Genomic DNA, 25,475 nt, shown 5'->3' on the forward strand with positions numbered 1-25,475 from the left:
TAATGAAAGAAAAAGAGTCTATTAACATGTGCAGTGCACACACATGTGGGAGAAACTCAGTGAGGGGAAACTCAAAGGGGTGGTTAGAACTTGGGGCTCACATAGTGTCTTAACAAAGATCAGAGAATTTATAGAGAAGTGACAAGAAAAAGGAAAAGGGGCCCCTAAAGGGACAATAAACTGGAAAAGTAAACGTATGGAGAAACTAATGGAAGATATGGGTTATTTTAGTAAGATTTATTACGCAGGTTCCTCTCCCTTCTTCTCTAGACTAATAACAGTCTAGCGCTGTCTCCCATGGTTAAGACTCAGAGGTTTTGAATTTTAATATCATCCAGTTTGTTAATATTTTCCTTTATGGCTTATGCTTCTTATGTCTTATTTAAGAAACAGTTCCCTTCCTTGAAGTCATAAATACATTTTCCTGTGTTATTTTCTAAAGGTTTTAAAGTTTTACTCTCCACTTTTAAATCATTGATCTCACCAGAATTTGTATCTGTCAGGAAATAGGAATCTCTTCACTTTCCACTTTTATTGAGGACTTAATTTTTTTCCACACCAATCTGCCATATCACCTCCATCACACATGTATTTTTATATACATTTGGGACTGTTTCTGGACTCTCTGTGCTGTTTCATTTGTTCTTTTTCATCCACCCCACATTGCTATCACATGCCTTAGTTACCAAGGAAGGCTTCATAACAGTGGCAACTCCAACTATTTTTTGTTTGTTTGGGGATGGGAGGTAATTAGATTTATTTATGTATTTATTTTTAATGAAGGTGCTGGGAATTGAAGCCAGGGCCTCATGCATGCTAAGCATGCATTCTACCACTGAGCCATTCCCTTCCCCACCACCTCCAACTATTTTTTGTATTTCAAACTTATCTTAGCTCTTCTTTTTCTTTTATTGCAATACAGTTGACATACAGTGTTAATTTCAGGGGTACAACACAGTGATTTAACATTTAAACACACTACAAAATGATCATCACGATAAGTCTAGTAACCATCTGTCCCCATCCAAAGTTATTTCACTATCACTGACCATATTCCTTATGTGCATATTACATCCCCATAACTCTTCTTAACCTTGTGCTCTTCTGTGAGAATTTTAAGATCAGCTTGTTGTATATCATGAGGATCTCTACTGGGATTTTGTTTGGAATTGCATTGCTATAAATTAATTTGGAATTTTGTTTTAGAGAGATTCTTGTATAAGGTTAAGGAACTTTCTTTTTTATTTGTGGTTTGGTAAGAATTCTTAATCCTAAGTGATGGTGGAATGCTATCAGATTTTTTTCTGTCTACTGATATGATCATATGTTTTATGATATAACCTCTTTTTTTATTGAAGCGTAATTCATTTACATTGTGTCAATTTCTGGGGTACAGCATAATGTTTCAGTCATCCATATACACACATATATTCTTTTTCATATTCTTTTACATTATAGGTTCCTGCAGGATATTGAATATAGCTATACAGAAGAAATTTGTTGTTTATCTATTTTATATATAGTAGTTAATTTTGCAAATTCTCAAGCTCCCAATTTATCCCTTCCCATTCTGTTTCCCCCCAGTAACCATAAGTTTGTTTACTATGTCTGTGAGTCTGTTTCTGTTTTGTAGATAAGCTCATTAGTGTATGACATAATCTCTTTTAATCTGTTTTTTTATATTTTATTAATATTTCATTAATAGATCTTAAATATTAAACTATGCTTGCATTCCTTGAATAAATTCTCCTTAGTCATACATACTGCTCAACTAACTTGCTAATATTTTACTTAAGAATTTTTCATTTGTATTTGTTAAATGAGATTAGTCTATGATGTCCTTGTACTTTCTATTCATTTTTATTTGTTAGTCAAATGAGTTGGGTAGCTTTCTCTTTTCCTGTTCTTTAAAATAGTTTCTATAAGAAATAATTTGTTCCTTGAAGATTTGTTAAGTGTCACATATAAAACCATTTGGGCTTTGTGTCTTTTGGACAAAGTTAAGCTTCTGTTTACTGATTTCAGTTTCTTTAATAGTTGTTGGTGTAGTCAGACTCTCCACTTCTTCTTGAGTCAGTCTGGTATTTCATTGTTTCCTATAAAATTATCCATTTTATCTTAGTATTCAATATTATTGGCATAAAGATGTGCATCATAATACTTAATTTTTTTAATCTCTACTGTATCAGTAGTTAATCCCCCTTATAATTTCAGTATTTTTCTATTGCTATTTCTACTCCCCCCTCTCTCCCAGCCTTTCTTTCTCCTGACTCTTTTTACTTTTTCATTTACACATATCATCACAAAGCTCAACTCTGAATAGTAATTTCTTCTGCTACAAGTTTGAAATTATAATTGATTTCTGAGATGGTAAGTAGGGCTATTTCTAAATATGCATGATTTTAGGTAGCATGTACTGCCAGAAAGATTGTCTCTTAGTATTTTAAATTCCTGTTTTCCCTGGAATTTTTCTAATTCTGACTAAAGACATCAATGTTGCAACTTGGAGTCCAGTCAAACCCCATCCCCCAAATCTAGGCCTTCTAAACTAGCTGTTTGGGAAGAAAAAAAAATTTTTTAGCCTTCCCTACCTTGCTATCCCACAAATTATCTTTCCCTATATCAGAACTCATTTTAATTGCTACATTTCATATATCTTACGTGTTTTGATTAAACTTATTAGGAGAAATATATATTCCTTTTTAGATATTTATTCATATATTCTTATGCTTAACTACAAAGAAAGCCTGAGAGTGTCTTTGCTTCTCTCCTGATCTTGGTACCCTGCCCTCCCACCCTAAACCCCCTCCCCAGCTCAGCATCATCACCTTGTAGAATCTGGAAACTTGTTTCACCTCAAAGTCCCTGCCACTTTTCCATGATCCCAAAGGCTGCCCTGTCTCAGTCTCTCTTTCTCTTTCCTGGAAACAGCAGTGAAGAGCAAATCCAACAGAAAGAGGGTGAGGGAGTGAGACACAACATTCCTGTGACAGTCTTCTGGCTCCCGGCCAAAAGTTCTACTTCCAAAAATCTCCTTTCTTTCCTAGACTGTGTCTCCCCACCAGGAATTAGATATAAAGCATATTTCTATCTGGGAAGCATAAATCCCCACCCTCCACTTTTCTTGGCTCAGAAAGAGATACTTTTTTCAAAAGCAGTTTCTGTTAAGAAGGGAACAGTGCTGCCTGCACCTCCGAGCTCATCTGGCTTGTCCCCACAGAGCCTACAGCTGCCCCGACTCTGGTGGGGTCATTGTCCTTGGCCCTGCTCCTGGCAATGACATTCACAGGCTGCCTCAGAAAGTTTCCAGTGGCCCAAACTCTGTCAGCCAAACAAGACAGCAGCGATTTCAACAGATAATCAGCTTTCATCCCAGTGGCAGCTGGCACATTGGGAACAGTCAGTAAATATTAATCGATAGCTATCCAGTGGCACTGCAGAGAGAAAAAAGAATAATCTCATAGCTTAACCGAGGTCACATGAAACAGATGCTGGGCCCCCCCTCATTTTCAAAAGATGGTCCTTGTTCCACTAGCTTGAGCTGCTCAGGCAGGGGAATCTGCCCCAGCCCAAAACCTTTTGCTTCCGCAGGCAAGCTCTCCAGGACGACGGAGGTGTTCTGCCTCTGGTTGATCTGTATTAGTGAACGGGGATTATTCAGGATACCCTACACCAGCCTCATGAGAATTTTCTATAACTGTTTTCTGCCATCAAATGAGGGAGCTGAGGCAGGTCCTGACTGTGGACCTTGAGATGAAACCACAGCATCCGCCAATACCTCGATCCACCCTGAACGACCTATTTGTCTAATACAAATACAGCCCAGTATTGCATCTTCTACAGTTTTCTGTACCTGAAAATTGGTCATGCTGGTGATAGATCTGGACTACTTAGTGAACAACCCTCTAAGAACTGAAAAAGATGGAATGTATTGTTTGAAAACACAGAAAGCAGAAACTTTACTGAATGGCATAGTAAGTTTAGTCTGTTTGCGTGGAGGAGGGCCTGACAAGGTCTCTGACTTCCTTGGATGGTCCAATTTCAAGTGGTCTTCCTTTGTTGAGCATGTCAGGAGACGAGCCCAATCTCTAGCCAAGAAAGGGACCAGGCCTTCTGATCAAGAGCCCCTGTCCAACTGGCTGAGAGGATTTGCCCTGCCCCCTGCATGGAGGCGGAGTTGAAGTCCGGCTCCAGAGATGCTTCCAGCTCTACTTTCCTAAGTGCTTTACTCCCTGACCTAACTGATCGCCCCTCTTGGCTCTTACTCCCTTATGCTCCACCGCACAGACAGGACTCAGCTCAACCCTGCCCCAGCTTCCCTCACTCAGTCGTGTCCAGCTCTGAAACCCAGTCCTAGGCCGGGGCTCTGGACTTCCTCTCTCCCCGGAAGGGAAGCTGGGATGTGCACAGGCGTGTGGGAGAGAACACACCATCACAGTTCTCCTTCAGCCTGTTTCGTGGTTCCCGGAAATGCGCTATTTGGAAGGTACACCCAATAAACATAGCCTGCCTCACATCACTTGTCTGTCTCATTTCCCCAGATTGATGCTCCTTCAGAGAAGAGTCTTTACACTTTAATCAAGTGTTTTGCACGTGACAGTCTCCTAATAAAATTTCTTGATTGATTTCCAATCAGTTAATTTTCTAACTTACCTATGTTCACCATCATGATTATGAAAGGTTGTTTTTTTTTAAAACAACTACTGAAACTTTGCTTTTTTTTTTTTAAATGGGGAAGGGTATAGCTCAAGTGGTAGAGAGCATGCTTAGCATGCATGAGGTCCTCAGTTCAATCCCCAGTAGCTCCTCTAAAAATAAAGAAAGAAAGAAATCTAATTACCTCCCTCCCCACTCCCCCCAAAACCCAAGAAAAACAATATTTTTTTAAAAATTTAATGGTTACCAAAGGGGAAAGGGGTGGGGAGGAATAAATTAGGAGCTTAGGATTAACACATCCACACTACTATGTATGAAACAGATGAACAGCAGGGACCCGCTGTATAGCACAGGCAAATGTACTCAGTGTCTTGTAATAAGCTATAATGGAAGAAAATCTGGAAAAATATACACACATATATATATATATGTATATGTATAATTAAATCACTTTGCTGTTCACCAGAATCTAATACAAAATTGTAAGCCAACTATACTTTCAATTTAAAAAAAAAAAATTCATAGAGAACCAAGACTGAAGTAGTTCCTTAGGACTTTGACTCAGACCGACTATTGCTTTTGACACAGCTATACATGTTAAAGAAAACATTCTGTGGACATAAAGGTAAATTATACATAGCACCTTGCCATCTCTTAAGCATCAGACTTAAAAAACAACAGAATTAAACTCCTTGTTCCTCAGCAGTAGAGGTTTCTATTATGATTCCCCAGTAATATAAACTGCTGCTGGCTCTCAGCAGAGGGGAGTGTAAGCCAGTCTCTCTCCTTCATAATTATTTTATTTAGAAGGTATAGAAGAGACATATAGAAAAATAACAGTGTTGAAGAGTACAGGGAGAACTCATTTCTTGGAGCGGGTTGTAAATGAATTAGAAATGTATTTTTGCCATCTGCTGCTGCTACTGCTCTTATGAAATTTGGGAGTCACAAATTGCAGTTTGTATAACACTAACTCTGGGACTCGGAAAATCTACTCAGGATCTGTAACCTGAGGGAAATGTTCTGGATGACTTCGGAGAGCTCCGTAACACAATAAGGAACATATGCTCTGTGGGGCTTCCCCGACATCTGACAGGCAATGGTACCACGTGCTCATCAGGGGAGAGGGAGGATGTTAGCGCCATGGTGCCAGATACTGTGCCACGTCCCATGTTTGAAAACCCTCTACAGCACTTCAGTGTGACTACTCTCAGCATCCCTTAGTGCAGAGATTCTCATTATCCAGCTAGAAAGACAGGCTCACTGAGGCTAAAATCATAGGATCCAACGCAGCAAAAGATAAGAAAGGAATTTAAAGGTACTTTCTCACCACTGCCTCTTCTCAAGGAAAACAGACATTTCCCTAATCAAAAAGAAATGATAAAACACATGAGCAGTAAATTAAATGAAGTGATAAATGCAAAACTCAGCACCCAAACTGTATTGTCCTTTAATCTCTTATAAGTCTTTTTATTTTTTTATTATTTATTTTTCTTAAGGTACAGTTGATTTACAATGTTGTGTTAGTTTCAGGTGTACAGCAAAGTGATTCAGTTTTATATATATATATTTATGTATATATTTATATATATTCTTTTTCAGATCCTTTTCCATTATAGGTTATTACAAGATATTGAATATAATTCCCTGTGCTATACAGTAGGTCCTTGCTGTTTATCTGTTTTATATATGGTAGTGTGTATATGTTAATACCAAACTCCTAATTTATCCCTCCCCTCCTCCTTCCTCTTTGGTAACCATAAGTTTGTTTTCTATGTTTGTGAGTCTGTAAATAAGTTCATTTTTGTCATACCTCAGATTTCACATTTGTGTTGTACTTTAGATTTCACATATAAGTGATGTCATATATTGGGCTTACTTCACTTAGTATGATAATCTCTAGATCTATCCATGTTGCTGCAAATTCATTCTCTTTTATGGCTGAGTGATATTCCATTGTGTACATTCCATGTCTTCTTTATCCGTTCATCTGTCAATGGACATTTAGGTTGCTTCCATGTCTTGGCAATTGTGAATAGTGCTGCTATGAACATTGAGGTGCAGATATCTTTTCAAATTAGAGTTTTCATCTTTTCCATATGTAAGTCCAGGCATGGGACTGCTGGGACTCTATTTTTAGTTTTTTAAGGAAACTCCATACTGTTCTCCACGGTGGCTGCAGCAATTTGCATGCCCACCAACAGTGTAGGAGGGTTCCCTTTTCTCCACAGCCCCTCCATCATTTATTACTTGTACATTTTTTGATGATGGCCATTCTGACCGGTGTAAGGTAATAATACCTCATTGTAGTTTTGATTTGCATTTCTCTAATTAGCACAAATCCCATTACTTCTTCATCTTTATTCTTCACTAGGCTTCTAAAGGGGAAAGGGAAAGAGGGATAGAGAACAAGTTCTCTAATCATCTCTCAAAGGGTCAGATTCAGATTCTACAGTTCTAGAACATTCTCTGTAGCAAAGTAACCACAGATGGCCAGTCTACCCAAATACAAATACCTTGGTCACTCCATTCATTCTTCCAGCAGTGCCAGGCACTGGGACTACAGATGAAAAGACAAGGCACCCAGGGAGCCTCAGGTCTAGTGGGGAGGCAGAGACACCGTCAATCACATAGACATGACCGTGCTTTAATGGAGGAAGGTATAGAGTGTGGTGGGGCAGGGATGGAACACAGAACCAGTAAATCTCTGCCCGCCAATCTAATGCTCTTCATACCTGTGAAGCTTGGGTCCCTCCCCAGTCCTGTCACATCAAGCCCCTGTTCCCACCGGTCATCATCCGAATCACAGCCCCAAACTTGTGCAGGAAATAGTGGATGTGCATGAACTTCGAGTACCCACTCTCTGCAGGGGGCATTATTTTATTTAATCTTCACAACAACCGCATTTTCTGGATGAGATCATTGAGGTCCAGAGAAGTTCCATGGTGCCAATATCAGAATAAGGAAGGAGCTGCCTCTGACCTCAAAGTCCCTGTTCTTTCCAATATATTTCACTGTTTCAACCGCTTTGCCCACAAATAATGATCAACAGCAATGCTGGAGGTAGCCCTGCTTCTGTGTACTTCAGTTTAGTCTCTTTAGTGTAGATTGCAATCTGTTGGCAGAAAAATAACTTTCAACAATGGTGAGTCATTACATGCATTTTAGATTCACATTGGAGAATCCTCAGGAATACCAAGCACAGCTCTCCCACCGAGACTCTTGGCACAAACCCCATTGTCCCCAGGGCCAGTGCATTTATGCAGGGGGCAAAACGAATCCATACGACACATAGTTCACCACGAGTGGTGACCAGGACTGTCGCCTTCCTTAATTCTAACCATGTCAGGCTAAAGTATCTTATATAAATGCCATTGAAATGGAACACCAGTTTCCTGCATCGATGCAAAAATCTGAGTGGTTATAAAACCACATGCTGCTTATGTATTTTTAATGTAAAATAAACTTTGTTTTCTTGGAACTGTGAAGACTGTGGTCAGATGTCATCAGGAGGCAGCAATGTCAGAAGCAGATTTAAGGAGCCCAGCTGGAGGTGATAATGTTTACTGCTTACATTTGCAAGATAGTTGTACTGTACGTGTGCAGAATGGGGACAGGGGTGTTGTCAAGACCCTGCGTAAAATTGCATCACTGTCTTTAACAATATTGTACATGCTTATGTAGCAAGAACTGGACTGGAGGAAGAATAATAGTGAAAGGATGTGCTAATAGAATTATTAATGAACAGGCTTCATATGATGCAATTCTCAGAAATGGTAACTATCCAGCTTACATTGGAGAAGACCTACCTCCTTTCCAAAATGTGCATCTGGAAAACCAAGGCTCAAAATTCAGGAAGCTGGTGTCTTGTAGATCCACTTCAGTGCTTATACACACAGCACCTAAAGTGCAGACAGGCACTTTGATGGATGGGTGACTGATGGACTGGATGATGTCATTAACCATTCAGTCACTGTTCATAGATCTTTATATTGTGGAATATTTTCTGAGATTTAACTAAAGCTGGCCGTGATCCAGGTGGAAGAGGTGACACTTCAGCCCAACCTATCAGGATGCTTAGGTGGAAAGTACCTAGAGGTGTTTTCCTTTTAAAGAACCAGAAGCACTCAGGAATTAACCTATTACATTCACTATTGGCCATTATTCTTAGTGCGAATAATTTAATCATATGTCATCCTTGTAATGGATGACTGATCAGATGGGCATTTTGATAGGCTCCGAGTGGAGAGGAGAGAACTGGGGAGCCTGGCCACTGGATCCAAAGGTGTGGTCCCAGGTCTGAGAAGCCAGAGCAGCTTGAAAGAGGAAGTGGGCTAGGAGATGGGGGAAATCCAGAGCCATCATTTCCACAGCCTTGGTTTTGCTCCATTCCATTCTCAGCGTCCCTTGAAAACAACAGTACGAAAGGAAATCTGCAGCTCTCCCTCAGCCTTATCAGGTTGTCCATCCTAAACTTCTCTCCCACTGGGGATTTTTCAGAATTGACATTTCCCCCTACTGGGTTCTCACTCTGTGATTCCTGGGGTGCAGGACACTCACTGCTCCTCCTTAGTTGTAAGGGAGAGAGAGCAATGGCTGTGTGTACGGAAGGGGCTTCCACGAGCAATGACCACAGGACAGGGCCCCACGTCACTGGGAGGGACCACAAAGCAAGATGCTTCCAGCAGGGCCATCACCCATGGAAAGTAAAAAATGACCTATTCGGCAAATTAAAAGACGTTGCCACAAACATCTAAGCCTCCTTGATCCTTTTCCTTCATTCTTTGGCATGGGTAAACTGATTCTTCTCAGTTAATCTGAGGCCATGAATTAGGTACCTGGCACATGTCATGTGTTTCACAAATCACCTCATTGAACTCCCAACAGCCTGAAAAGTTGGCATATTATCCCTGTTTTTGGATGAGAAAACTGAGGCTCTGAAAGGTTGCATTGCTTGCACAGGGTTTATGTCACTGCAAAGTAGCTGAGGCAGGATTTGAACCTGGGAAAAAGACTTCCCAGCCTACACCCTGGTTCCCGTTCTTACACCTCCCTATATCCTAATTCTATATCTCATGCAGTTCTTAATTTTTTTCTAAATCCCCTATGAAAATTGTTGCCTATGAAAATGTGCCTACCGTCTGATAGCTCTGGACACAAAGCCATTAGGTTGTAAATTAAATTTCAGTTACTGTTCAAAGAAGTATGCAAAACAATCTTTAAAAGCAGCAATATGCTTAAGGAAATGACCGTGATGGCATTTCTCTTCTGAAATGATGCGCTTTTCAGTGCCAGCTAATCAACCCTCGGGAATCTTTAATGATTTTGTCCCAGACAACTGCACAGCCAGAAAATTCAGTTTGACCTGAGGATGATGGATGTGTGTGATTTAGATCTGAAGACTGATAAAAGGGAGGAGGTTTATGCAAGTTGACAAAAAGCAAAATAGCCATGGTTCAGTGTGATTTGCTATTTATAAAGAGATTCTATTTGCTTTTGTGGCAGTTTTGTCTGCCCTGATATTTCTTCCGCTTATTAAAAATAATTCACACTCATCAGTTCGCTCTCTGAGCATGATAAATACATTTCAAGTCCCAAGTCCTATTACATTAAATTTATTTTCCATTCTAGAATGGGCAGAAAATATATCTTTGATTTGTTCTTTCCAACTCCATTGAGTGCATTATTGCTTTATTGTGTGATGTTATGCATTTCATACTTTTAGATAATTTACTTGCACTTTGAGATCTTCTATGTAATTTTTTTAATTGAAGTATAGTCAGTTTATAATTTTTTAAATTGAAATATAGATTTTTTAATTGAAGTATAGACTTCTATCTGTTTTAACGTGTAAAGCCCACAATATTAGTAAGCACAGTTCAGACCTAAAATTCAATCATAATACCTTTCACAAAATAACAATAGCAGTAAACATGCTGTGCAAAGTGTTTTTTATATATGCATTGCCTTATTCAGTCTTTGTGTGTATTGCTTATCAGAATTCATTGAAACAAGTAAGATTAAAGCAATTCATCATGTTATAATCTCACCATATTTGGTCACCTAACAGATAACACAGGAAAAAATACTGAGGTCTAGGTAATGTCTTCACAATATCAAAATGTCTAGTCACTTTCTTTTTTGATCCAGATGTCTGTTATTATACAAACTTAAAAGCCAAATAGTTTGTAGTGGTTACCAGAGGGAAGAGGGAGGAGGGAGGGACAAATTAGGTGTATGGGATTAAGAGACCCAACTACTATGTATGAAATAGATAAACAACATGGATACACTCTACAGCACAGGTGACTATAGCTATTGTCTTGTAATAACTTTTAATGGAGTACAATCGGTAAAAATGCTAAATCTCTATGCTGTACACCTGAAACTGATGTAATATTGTAAATCAATTATATTTAAATTAAAAAAGAAAAAAAAGAAACCTCAGATTTTTTTAAAGGCCAAATAGTTTGATTTGCTGTATGGACATTGAAATGTTCACAAAGAACACAGTAAAATCACTGACATTTTCCATGACATTGTAAAATCAGTTCTGAACCCAGAGGTGTGCCCATCCAAGTGGTACATCAGTAAAGTCATGTATAAACCCAATTGCCTATTCTTTCATGCCACCCATAATTATTGAGCCCCTACCCCCTGCCAGGCACTGTTCTGGGCACCGAGGATACAGCAGTAACACAGACTGGCACTTTCCTTGCTCCCTTAAGCTAAGCATCTAATAAATCTCAGAGAATGGCAAGTGCTAGGCCAGGAATTGAAACAAGGGGTTGTGGTAGGGAGATGTTCCCTCTCACTATGGAGGTAACATTTCACCTGAGATCTGAATGCAGGAAGGAGCTAGCAGTGAACAGTTAGCAGGACAGGCCTTGCAGGTGTAGAGAAAAGCAAAGATGCTAAAAGGGGAAGGGGCTCAGCAAGAGGTCTGTGGTCAAGGTGGGGAGCGGAGGAGGAGGTGAGGTCACAGAGAGGAAAGGCAAGGCCACGCAGGGCTCTGAGACCTGGCCTAGGAGTTTGCATTTCATTCCAAATGTGAGAGGAAGCCACGGGGGGGATTTAATAGGAAGGGTATGATCTGATTTACACTTTTTAATGTTTTAAATGTCTAAGTTAAGAATGTGACCATGTGCTAATTCTTATAATAAAGAACAAATGAATTACCTGTTGATTAGATCAAGTTGCATGCCCTCAGTCCCCTCCTCCCTTCACTTTCTCCCTCGCACTGTGACCACAAAGAGGCCATATTTTGACACCTTCATCTGTCTTTTCAAGGACCTCTCTGGGGAGGCACCCCTGGAAGCAGCATCCTTATCAGTTCATCTTGTTTAGGTGTTCCCTGATCTAAACTCCATTTGCCAATAGCTTTACATGGGATTCAAGCGAGTCTCCAGCACTTTCTGTCAGTTCATGAAATCCTGCTTCTTGCGCAAGAATTTTACTTTAACTTGACCACAGGTCTGTATGGCATATTTTAGAGCATCTGGATACTCAGGACACAGGCATGGTGGTGTGGAGAGAGCCCAGAGTCAAGGGAGGGACATTTGAGAAACACTGTAAATATTCAGGTGGGCATTTACATGTTCTGTTTCCCTAGATCTCTTAGCTACAAGGACTGAAATAACAAATACTTCTAAAACCTACTGGGCCTTGCCTCTAAGGCCCCTAGAAAGTGGTTGGGAAAATGAATTAATAGTCATGAAAGAATCAGTGAACACAACAGAATGATACTTTTTAGCCTTCTACAATGTCCTGGGCAGAATAATGGCCTCTAAAAACGTCTGTATCCTAATCCCCAGAATATGTCAGCATGTTACATTACATGACAAAAGGGAATTACGGTTGCAAATGGAATTAAGATGGCTAATCAGCTGACCTTAAAATAGGGAGCTTATCCTGGATTATCCAAAGAGGCCCCAGGTAATCACAGGGTCCTTAAAAGTGGAAGGAGAAGTCAAAAGAAAGTCATAGAAAGATGTGACAACACAAGAAAGGTGAGAGAAATGACTTGTTACGGGTTTTAAGGATGAAGGAGGGAGCCATCGAGACTCAAAGAATGCCAGAGATCCTGGAAAGAGCGGGGATGTGGATTGTCCCCTTTTGTCCCTCCTAAAAGGGACACAGCCCTGTCAACACACTTTGATTTTAATCCAGTCAGACTCGTGTCTAATTTCTGAACTACAGAACTGTCAGATGTAAATGTGTGTGTTTTAAGTTGGTAGTACATTGTTACAGCAGCAGTAGAAAATTGATGATAGAATAAAACTCCACATTGTGGAATAAGTTAGGAGGTGTAAGGGGTGAAGATGAGGGGGAGAAATATAGAGTCACAAACTAAGGATCTCATAGAGGAGGTGAATCTTGGTCCAGAAAACCTATGATTAAAAAAAACCTTTTGCAGAAGATAAGGTAAAACACAGCTCTTAACATCTTTGGGGCCAACACTCATAACCAGAGCAGCCTGCCCAAATTCGTCCAGGGTCAGTGTTTTTGAATTATTTCTGTATATAATTTTAACATATTTGGGCTAATTAATATGGCTGCTGATTAGGAGATAGATTTTGTTCCTAATTTTAAAAGTCCATCTTTCATAAACATTTAAGTTGTCATTTACAGCTCAGAAAAATTAGCAGGGCATGATATCCTTGAGCTTTTTTTTTTTTTAAGCTTCCAAAATAAGTTCCTGTAAACTTCTGTGGATATTTGAAAGGCATTGTTATGATGAAGCATAATCTATACTCTGGCAGAGTTTTGTTTTGCTGAATGTTCCAGACTAAGAGAAAGTTAGCTCAGGAAACCCTCTTAAGTGGATATTGAATAAGCTTGACTCTGAACAAGTTTCAGCCAGTTCCTTCCTCTTCCAGAAAGTCGACACTGTCTCGGGTTGTCCGTTATATAAGCTCTTTGTGGGAGGATGCCATCACCTGAATTCCTGGCTCTGGAAATTGCTGGGGGATAGGCGTTTGTCTCCACATTTTCTCCTCCCTCAGGACAGATGCAAGATGTACCCTTCACCTCTGTGTCCACCCCACCCACAAGCACAGAATCTTTCCCAAAGTCAACACAAAATGATATTTCATGAATGAAATAAATGGGCACTCTAATTAGAGCTGAGACATTGTGCCAAGTAGCCTTTTCAGATTCATAATTATGTATGAATCTCCAGACTTGCACAGGAAACTCCTGTATTTCTGTGTGCCTGTAAATATACAAAGGTCATTCTAATACATCTAATTTTGTCCGCCTAAAAATATCAGACTGTTGAGTGCTACACTGTTATCAAATACATTAATTCTGATGATCCAGAAAACATTTCAAAAGAAAGCATTGTATTCTAGAATCAGAACTTCTCTTTCTTGAAGTACTTCTTCAAAATGGCTGATTTTGATCCGGTATCTTAATTGGGGGCTTTTCTTGATCTAGTCTCTGTCACTGGAGAAAGAAGTCAAGCTATGAATCGTTCAGAGAAATTCACATTGTCAGGCTGATACAGACCCCAAGACAGGATAGTTCCTTTCCCTTTTGTTGTTAATATCTGTTTATCCTTAATGGGCATTTTAATATCATTTGTTGTGCAAAATGACAGACCATGGTTGTGCCTACAAATGTGTACATTTAAGAAAGATAAATGCATTATTTAGATTCGAGACAATTCCAAGCCAAGTTTTTTCATTACATTATTACAATAGAGGAAATTACCTCCATCTTACTGACCCCTGCACTGAGACAGAGACCACACCTTATTGATTTAATATAATTCCTTATACCTAGAAGACACTGGCCCTCAAAATTTTTGTTGAATTTCACTCAGTAGGTAATAGAAAACTAATAAAACAATGCAAAATCAAGTGAAAATAAGAAAGTTATCTAATTCATTTTACTGTTGGATATAATAATAATAAAACTGGATCATTAAGGAGTCCGATGCTCACTTACCCAGTTTGGCCAGTTAATAGAGAATTTTTTAAATATTTTATCTACTATTGTATGATTTAATTATTTTATTTTGGTGGGGGTGGGGTAACTAGGCTTATTTATTTTTAGAGGAGGTACTGGGAATCGAACCCAGAACCTCTTGCATGCTAAACATGCTAAGCAGGCACTCTACCATTTGAGCTATACCCTCACCCAGTTAATAGAGAATTTAAGAAATTATCTGAACAAAAAATTAAGAAAAACTTTTGTCGCTATCAAGATATTTGAAGTATAAGTCATCTTCAGTTTGAATTATCCACAGAATATTCCAATCCCCTCTCCTTGTTTTGCATGTGTAATCACAGATCAAGATTAAGTGTTTTATTTAAGAACCTCTTTAAAAGACAGTAGTGGCTAATCATTTAAAATTAGCTCCTTGACCGGAACTGCCCAACCGTGCAAAACCAAAGCTTGAGGCTTGATCCTAATTACTCAGATTGATTGTCTGCTTGTCCCAAATTCATTAATTCCAAACTCCAGTTTCTAGCACTGCCTCTCAGTTGGGCTGTCTTGATCTCACCCTTGAAAGCATTATTGCTTGGGGAGGAAGGATGGCTGTTTTAAGTGAATTCAAAATATGGGAAATCAATATAAAATCCCATCAGGAAAGGAAATTCTCATCCTGATACTGTGTTCTTTGTTTACAATTTTGACTTCTTGGATGCACCCTCTTCTCAGATATGCGAGGACTCGGTGTGTCTTGGAGGAGACTGTAACAGATCCTGCTGGAAAGACAGAGGTGCCCTGTACAGTTACAAAGCCTATGCTCTTCAAAAGGCAGTCCCACTTGTGATCGCTCTACATTTTTAAGGATTGCTTGGGCTTTCCAAAAGCCACCCTTGGACTCTGAGAACTGTCTTATCTGCCTTTCGTTTCATACTTCAAATTCAATTTTTAAAATGAGAATTTCTTTCTGTATGGAATTCAAGTGGATTTGCATGTCTAACAAGGACTAGCCTATTTGGAACAAATTGAGGAGGATTCTTTGTAACCACTGAGGTGTCTGACAGATTACAACCGTAGGCAGAAAACACCATTGGCATTGAAAAGCTGACCACTTATTCTGTCTGGAGCAGTTATTTCCTGGATGCATTATGGAGGCAAAAGCTACGCTAGCTTAAACTATACTTACCAAATGTGTTGAAATTAAGCCAGGGCTCTTATCAAACCCAGCCAGAAGCTTCCTTTGCTCTTTCACATTCTTTCTCAATTTTGCTGCGCTTCCTAGACATTCATTTCAAAACGCCGTTTCTTCGTGGGCTCATGAACATTACTTACCTTTTCAGACAACTTTACAAAAACTTTAAATTCCACAAATGTTCAAAAACTATCTCCTGAATATTAACTGTAGACCCAGGACCATGGCAAGCCAATAGAATTCTAAAGGTTTTTCTGATACATAGCAATGAGCTTGGCCTCTGATACATTCATTCTAGACCTTCTTTAATTTACAGACTTCTCCAAGTGAAAGTCCGTCCACTTAGTTTATCTTTTTTGCTCCAGGAAGATGATTTGCCCAACTGAAGGCCAATTGCTTTAGCTGAGGACATTTGTGCTTAAGTACAAGAAACAGCAAAGCATAGATTCCATTTTTAAGCAGTAATTTCAGTAGTCCTGAATGCCAATAAGCTGTGTTTGAAGCCATCATTTATTTCATTGTTTTGGCCCTTTACATTGTCTCTAGTCTGGAAGCGGTAGGTGGGAGAGGGTTGTAGGAATCCAGAGAGCCAGCCAAGCAAGGATAGAGATCTGGAATGTGGTAGGAGAGGCACAGATGCCTGCTACAGGGGATAGCTCTGGTATGCAGTGAGGAAGGCATGGCACAATGTCCAAGGGGAATGCCCATCTCAGATGCATTTTAGCAAATGATTGGCAATAAACAGTAACCAGGTTTCCAAAAAAGAGGCAGAATCCTTCCCTGGGGACATCCAGGCAATAGTCAGTGTGTAAGAACCAGGCAGCCACACACTGTTCTTTCTGAAAATATAAGCAAATATGTACATAGATTCCTATCCTAACCACCTTTTTTACATCAAAGGTAGCATATTACAACTTTCTTCTACACTTCGCCTTTTTCACTGAATGACTACTGAAGACCACTCCATAATAGTCTCCATTTCTTTTTAACAACCACACATACTCCATCGTGGATGTGCCTTTGTTTATGGTACTGAAAGACATTTGGGCTGTTTCCAATCTTTTCTTCTTACAGTGTTAGAATTAATAGCTTTGTGAGTAGGTCACTTTGTGTTTTTGCCATTTTGTCTTTCAGATAGATTCCTAGAAGTGGATTTTCTGATTCAAGGTATATGCACTCTTGCTGGGTGCTGCCAAATCACCTTCCATAGAGGTTGTGCCATTTTGCGTTCCCATCAGCAGAGAAAATCGAGTGCAGATGATGTTATGTTAGAAAAGCAGAATAGGAATTTGAGATACTTCAAGTCTGGGGCTTCCACTTTCTGTTGAAATGGAAAACAAGGTCATCAGTAATAGAGGCAGTGGTAAGTGTAGAGTTGGTGTCTAGAGGGGAGCAGGGAAGTCTCCAAATAGCTGAAGTGAGCAACAGGGTAGGATGGAACTTATCAGCAGTTCACGGGGCTCAGTCTAGACTGTGGTCTTTGAGTTTCTCCTTGCATCAGTCAGCATGGTCAGGCAAATTTCTTCAGCAGTGATTCATGGACCAAGTACAGGGCTCTAAAAACACAAATGGTTGGCTAAATCTATGGCAAGGTTGGGGTGGCATAGTTAGGGCATCAATGGAATTGAAGGTATTTGTCAAGAGAATGGATTCTAGGCTGGATGGAGGAAATGAAGCTAAGGAGGGTCTAATGGAGAAGGAGTTAAGCAACAGAAGTCCACGATGAAGAGTCAAAGATCGGGGTTTGGGAGTAGCATAATGGGAAAGCTAGATGGCTATGAAGCCTTGATCAGACTGTGGAATTTTAGAGTTTGAGACTTCAGATATGGAGCAGTACCAGGTGATAGCAAGGTCCTCATGGGGCCATGGGGGTCAACAGCTGACTTGGAAGGGAACTGAAGTTAAGAACGTTGAGAAGCTTAGAGGCAAGGGCATTAGAAGGGACATTGGAGTCCCCCTGAGATAGGGCTAGAGTTGACCAAATTATTCAATTAGTAGAGGGAATGTCTACTATTATTTCACTCTGAGAGGGCCTATATCCTAACACATAGTTGGAGTTCATAAAATAATTGTTAAATGAACAAGTGAATAAAATACCCGACTGCTGTAGAAAAGACATATCAGCTTTTAGGAGATAATACGGTTTAGGGACACTAGTGATATCTACTGTTAGTATTCGCGGTCGTATTACTGATTTGTGCAAAGTTTTATCTCTGATGGCTGACTAGTAAGGGAAATTGGCATATTTCTTCCTCTGTATCTTATTTTTCTCCATATGTGAAGACATATGTAGTAGAAAGATGTATAAGGGAAAATTGGGAAATCAGAGTTTTGTAAAGTCCCAGTATTGTTGCTGGTTACCTGTGATCTTTGACAAGCGTCTCCTCTTTCTTCATAAGAAATGGTTTTGGATAATCTCTTCATTCATTTCTATAACTAACTCTAAAATTCAGGTGTCTCTCTGACTATGGAAATTGATGTAAGTTAGAAAGTAAAAATTCTACTTGTATTCAAACATCTAGTCTGAAACTATTTTGGCTTCAAATTGTTTTGAAGGCAAATACTGAAACTCTTGAATTGACCTTTTAAAACAACTTATGGGAAATCATGCCAATTTCTTGCCACAGAGATTCAAAATGATGGAAACACCTCTCAAATATCCCATGATCCTAAATCAAAGGTTGTCTCTGAAAAGATGATCTTCCCCATGAAAGTTAGACATCTAAGAAGCCAGATCTTGCTTTCTTGATCTGGTTAATTACATATGAGTTTCCCTTTTTATCTAGTATAGGAATGAAAAATATATTTCTTTATACAACAAAAACTTCATTTTATGTAGTACTTGGATGGCTAAGACACAGCTCTTTGGCCTTGAGATACTTACGTGCGCCTAGGGGAGATACCACCACGTGGAAATATAACAAATAACCACAGTTCAAATCAGACCAAATCCCATATGAGCAGTTAAAGTGAAAATAGGTCCCTAGGTTATTTTTTTAAGTGCTGAAAAGCAGGGAGTAACTGAAATATTCCCATTTCTCATTTTTTATCTTTATGCCATTTTTTTCCATTTTCAGCTCTATTTTTATCTAAATGATTTGCTTTTGTATACAGAAGTTGGCTACATTACCAATTATTTTTATTCAATATTGATGTGCTTACAGGTAAGTATAGCATTGCTAAGATGCACAACTTAAAATGCTATTTTTAAGTGTATATAGAGAATTTTAGACTCTTTGCAATTCAGTTAACCAAAGTGGATTGTCCACTTTCTGTGTAATGTTGATCTCTCCCCATTTTTCAGTCTTGGACATTTCAAAGTTCTTTAACAATTAGACAAGAGAAAGAAACTAAGATGCAAATTAAATTAGCTTATCTGGCTGCCTCTAAGTAGCTTTGGTGTTTCAAAAATGTAAAAAGCTTCTTTATTGTTCTTTATTGGTGCTCCCATAGCACTTTATGTGAACTTATATTTTAAAATGTATTGCACTGTATGGTAATCTTTAGCTCCAATGCCTCCCTTACCTCTTACCCCTTACCTCCTTCCCTCCTCCATCCTTTCCTTCCTCCCTTTTCTCTCACCAGAATAGAACACCTAGGGGACAGGAACCTGTCCTATTCACTTTTGTATTCCTTGTACCTTGTTCAGAGATAAACACTGGATGGGTGAATGAATGGATAATGGATGATGGATGGATGGGTGGATGGGAGGCAACTCTGAACTCTTCCGCAAGGTCTGGAGAACCACACATGACTGATTGTCTTTTAACCATGAAACACCTGCCAAGTATCAATCTCACTTTCAATGGGTTTTTGACAACTAGATCTATCAAATGGTTTATTTAAAAGACCTAAGAATCAATATCTTTAAAAGTTTCTCAAAAACTCTTATGAAGTAAGCTTGGCCTCTGAAAATGAAGATAGTGGTATATTTTTAAAGCTCACTGCAGACTGATGAAAGGCACACTTCGAACCTTCTGGAGAGTTCTCTCCTCTCCTTCTCCCTCCAGGCTCGCCACCCTGAAAGGTTCCCAATTAACAGGATTCTACTGTTCTCTGCTTCCCTTGAGCCATTCAGATGGGACTTAAAGAATGACACTGGAAGTGTAATTGCAAAAAATAAAGATAAAATTTAGGTCCTTAGGGAAATATTTGTGTGCTAAAGCTATAAGCAGATTAGAAAGTTCAGTGAATGTTAATGATGTAAGCCATTTTTATAAGGAAAAAGGCTTTCAGCAAAAGAAGAATGATGATATCTCTGCAGAGTAGAGGGACCACTCAGGGATGTTGACCACAGTCCTCTGCTGTGCATATTTGCTGATTGCCCAGGAGCATGGGCATTGCAACACCACTGACTAGTCATCAGAAATGGGAGCATTTCAACTGCTCTGTATGTGAGGCAGGCTTGCTTCTAGCAAAAGGGCCTTCAGTCAGATCCCTGAAGTCTGTTGCAACAGCCCTACTTTAACCTGGAACCCACCAAGAACCTTAGGAAAACTGGTTATCAGTCCAGAACTCATGCACAATGCTGTGCTCACCAAAAGCCACCAGACCATCAGGAATGAATATAAGTTATTTCAGAAGCAAATCCACGGTGATGTAGAATCCCTCAGGGCCACTGCCCATAGTAGGGACAATTCAGGGTCAGATCTACCCTGAGCAGGCCTTTCTCCCCCATCATCAGAAGCAAGCCACTGTTCAATTTTCTCTCTTCTTCCCTTGATGCTTTTAAGTTGTCAGCCAGCCCTGGAACTGCCATGTTCACTTTCACATGAATATCTTAGGCTTCATTTCTGCATATAAGTTCAACTATTCGCTATATTTGAAGAAGCTTTAGGAAGGAAAAAAATACAAAGCAAAGTGAGAACCTGGCATTATGCCTTTTGCTCTTTCTTTTCCACTAAAGAATATTCATTTCTGATGCCTTAATTTCTTAAGCCTTTTACAGTTTTTAACCTAAGCCTCCTATTTTAAGAAACCAATGAATCTTTTGCTTTTTATTCCCCTTTAGATCGTACGATTCCAGCTAGTATCTTAAGCATTTCCAGGAAGAGATTTGGATCATCTCCATTAGTCCTAGGATTAGGTAAAATTAAACATGAGAATTTATAATCTAGAAAAAGGATTTATTTCAGTTTCTTTACAAGTGAAATATTCAGTAGTTTCAAAAGAGTTTAAAAGATATGCTATAGAATTCAAACTAAATAGTAAAAGAAAGCTGCCTCAGTGATTTTATGTAAAAGTCATTTCCCCTCTTAGAGTAGAAGTTGGTTTGCAAATTAACGAGGTGGAGCCAAAATAGAGAATTGCATTGTAAGAGAGTGACTCACAATGTTTTGACTTTTTAAAATATATCTTTCCCGACAGCAAAGGCTGCCTTGTCATCTGATTGCTTTCTAATTAATGTTAAGTCTTCCATTATAAATATCACACTTTTGCCACCAGAGCTACCAGTTGTGACCTCATATTACCTGTCCTTGAAGGACGCACAGGGCAATTATGGCTGTGGGTGTCTGTGATTACAGAGATGTATCTCCTCATATTCTAACCCGAGCCGTGGTACAATCAGTACCACCATAAGAATGCTTCCATTAATAGCAGAGGAGCAAATCAATGTTTGTTTGCTTGGAAGTAAAAATAGGTACTTGCTGATAAGTATGTGTTCCTTGCTACTTTTATTTACAAAGAATTAACCAACCATGAGGTATCCTCAACAAATAAAACCAAGTTACAATACTCAGAAACTAATATTTTTTTAAAGAGAAAACTGTACTTTATGCAATGTGGAAGGTGGATTGAGCAGATAAAATCAATCCAAGACACAGAATCTGTCGGGCAGAGCAGACTCTACTTGAAGTCCCTGCCTGAAGGCTTCACACAAACTTAAAAGAAGAATTTGACCTGGAGGGATACAGGAACCCATTTGGGATTCTCTGAACACACACACACATACAATGTTTGCAAATAGAAAATCAAAGCTGCATTTAAAAGACTTCAGAGTCATACTATGACAGAGGTAGGTCCTGGAAGCATCAGTGCCTCTCTGCCTATGTGCCAGTATATTTAGTAATTTAGATTTAGGGCTAGTCTGGGGTGCCACCCCCACTGTCTGTGAACCAGTGGACAAATTGAAAAATTAGCCTTGGTATCCGCTGAATATTATATGATAAGGTTTACATCTGGAATTAATCAGTTCTTACATTTAACTTCCAGTTCATTTTTTCCTTTCTTTTTGAGTTGAGGTAGAGAACTAATTTTTTCCCCAGCCTCCTAAGACACTGGTCCTTGTACAACTGTCTGCAGGAACTGTCACCCTCCACTTGAACTGAGACTGTGCTCACCTCTTCCTCCGGCACATCTGGGTCTAAGCTGACTTTTCTGTGGGTGTTTTTTCCCACCATTCCTGATTCATTCAACAACTATTTATTGAACATCTCTGCTGTGTAGGCACTGAAGGAGAGCACTGACCACTGAAAGAATATAGACTTTTCTTTTCATTCTACACCTGCTCTACTCCTCCTTATCCTTTATGTCAACCATCACTTCCTCCGAGAAGCATCCCTGACCCACAGTCTAGATCAGTCTTCTTTGTTGTATAGACCTCAGCCTTTTCCTTACAGAATGTATTTGTTCATAAATAAACTCACTTACTGATTATTTTACTAATGCCAGTCTCCCCAGTTGAGAACAGGAACCATGTCTAGTTTTGCTTGCCAATTTATCCCAGTGCCTGGCACACAGCAACACTCCGTTCATTGGTGAATTGATTGGTGGGTGATGAATGGATGGATTGATGCATTGAAGCATGGTTTCTTCCCTCTAAGAGCTCCTTACATATTATAGGGAAATAAGCATAGCTATGTGTGGAAAAATAGGTTTGGGGCAAAACTATAAACAGCTTTGTGGAGGTGTTTCATCATCATCTTGTAGAAGAGAAGCTAACAAAGATGTCGAAACAATGATGAGGTTAGTGTTTCAGGAAGCTCCCCAAGGTAGCAGGATGGAGGACAGCCTGGGAGAGGAGGAAGGAGTCCGTTGGCAGGAAGAGCAGGGAGGTGCTGCCATGGCCCGGGTCTCGGATGAGGAGGTTTATACAAAGGCAACAGCTGCAGAACAGCAGGAGTCGAGGCACTGAGTCACAGAATCCAGACATCCCCACCCTTTCTTAGAAGATTAAAAAAGCTCTACAAGGAACACCCTCCAGAGAATGGTCTCCTCCTGTAGAGAGAGTAGGGACCCAGATGGCAAAAAGACCCCTGAGCCAGGGGCTGATCCCAACTTGGGCTTGACACATGTGGCACGACCAGCAGGATGACAGTTTGCTCTGTGTCCTCCTGGCCGTATCTCAGAGTTTCAGGAAGGTCAAAACTCCGTGTTTAGTCAGACAGTTAACCAACATTTATTAAGCACAGGCCGTATATCAGGGAGTGGGGAGAGAAGGATTAGAAAGCTGGGCGTGGATGTGGCCACTGTCCTTGCAAAGCTTAGGGACTAATGAGCAAAACAGCAGCAAGTGAGCATGTGCAGCTCAGTGTGGCAAGGGTTCTGACGGAAAAGGCACAGAGGGCTGTGGGCACACGGAGCAGCACCCAGCCTGGTCCCAGAGGACGTGTGATCTAAGCTGGGAACCAACGGAGAAGAAGAGTCAATCGGAGAAGTCATAGGAGAACGTACCTAGCAAAGGGACCAGCACATGCACGGACTCCTAACAAGAGAGAACACAGCATGTGGGAGGGAGCAAGCCCAATTCTAGAGCACGGAGCATGGGAGGGAAGCGGTAGATGGGACAAAAGGGGCAGGAGGTGAGGGAGAGCCTGCAGAGTGAAGCAGGGGCAAGATCATGCAGTGCCCTGTAATCCACGTCAGGAATTGAGCTCTGTGTTGAGGGCAATGGGAGATGCGCTTTGCATTCTGGAAAGCTAATTGGTTCCCTCCCAGTACACTCAGGAGGAGCAGGGCCTGTGGAGGAAAGCCAGTTCCAAGGCTGATGGCATTCATCTGGATGAGGTGATGGTGGCCCGCACTCGGGGAGTAGCAGAGAGGTGGAGAGTAATGAATAGGTAAGAGAGGTATTGAAGAGGTGGATTTGTCAGGCTTCAAGGACTGATCAGGTGAGGAGGGAAGAAGAGACAAGGTGTTGAGGATGCTGGCATCACTGTGGGACAGCAGGGCCTTTGACTGTGCGGGACACACACAAGAGGAATTTAGGTGTTGATAGAGGAGAGATGGTGAGTTCAGCTTGAGATAGGTTAGGTAAAAAGTACCCATGGGACAAGCCAGGGGAAACGCTCAGCTGTCAGTTGGGTCAGTGGGTCTGGAACTAAGGAGAGTGATGCCAGCAGTCTTTGTGACTGCTCTGGGTGATCTGCTGTGACCTGATCACAGGTTGGCATCCAGTATAGCAACATGGGCTTTTGAGTCACGGGAGATGTCAGTTCAAGTCACTGATGAGCTGCGTAAGCTTGGACATTACATTCCTAAGCCTGTTTCTCCATCATAAGCTGGAATAACGGTCTGACCTTCTTCATAGGATGTTGGGAGAAATAAATGAAATCATGCTTGGCCTCAGTAAATCCTCACTGGTTGTGTAGCAGGATCATCTAGCCTGGAAATGTAGATTTGAGCACCAGTGTACAGATGGTACTGGGAACCACTGGAAAAAATAATGAAGGGAAAGAGGCGTGTATAAAAAAACACCAACGTTGAAGGGTTACATAAGGACATACACAGTGGAGATAGAGAAGTAACCAGGGAGGTAAAGGGAAAATGCAGGCAGTGCTGTGACATCATGGAAGTGAAGGGAAGAGAAGGTTTCCAGAACGGGAGGTGGTCAGTTGGGTAAATTCCTAGCAACGGGTCGAGAAAGGTAAGGGCTGTGTAGTGACATTGGATTCGGGGACAAGTAGGATCAGCGACCCCCGAGACAACCGTTTCAGTAGAAGGGCAGGGGCAAAAGCAGATTACGGCCGGTTGAGAGAAGTTGCTAGATACAGATCTCTATTTAGTATGCGAACACTTTGTTGAGTTAAAAAAAAATGGCACAAGGCAGAGGCATAAGAGAAAATTAAAAATCTTTTCTGATTGTAAAAATTTGATTTTGCCTCAAGGCTCTGATTCAGTGTGTAATAAAAAGACCTTCTGGCCCTGGATACAGGCACCCCATTCTAGCTTTTCATCGAGCATTGCCAGGCACTGGCGAAGGAAAGGGAAAATAATCATTCTCAAGGCATTCCCTATAGAGGAGACGTCTTGAGTACACCATCCAGGCCTAATGTGTTCATTCTGTTCTCAAGGCTGTTTTGGAAAGAAATTAAACTCTCTGTAGCATCAGTAGCAATTTTCTGCATTGTGTGCATGTTCACTTGGAGAATTCATTTTCCCATGTAGAGCACTGTAAGATCTCTACTGAGCAGGAACTCTGGCAAGAGCCTACATCTCTCAGCTCCACCGCAGGGTCTTCTCAATGACTTTTGCGGATTCGAGGCCAGCCTTGCACTCCCAGCAGCACTAACAGAGAGAACGCCCGGATTTGGGGTTGGCACTCGGAATTTACTTATCCTTGCGTGTGGACATTGCACGTGATCCATGTTAGGACCTTTACTCACAAACCAAACAAGCATTATTCCCTCCAAACACATGCACACACTCACATACACACAGACAGAGGCATACACTCACAAACACACTTATA

The 25,475-nt window shown here is 40.4% G+C and overlaps 1 protein-coding gene across 2 annotated transcripts in view; it reads left to right on the forward strand.

Moving 5' to 3' along the window:
* KCNB2 (potassium voltage-gated channel subfamily B member 2) overlaps positions 1-25,475 on the forward strand; it is a 370,558-nt gene that overhangs the window by 308,767 nt on the left and 36,316 nt on the right. The window lies entirely within an intron of this gene.

Source organism: Camelus bactrianus, chromosome 29 (genome assembly GCF_048773025.1).
Source record: "Camelus bactrianus isolate YW-2024 breed Bactrian camel chromosome 29, ASM4877302v1, whole genome shotgun sequence".
NCBI classification, from domain to species: domain Eukaryota; kingdom Metazoa; phylum Chordata; class Mammalia; order Artiodactyla; family Camelidae; genus Camelus; species Camelus bactrianus.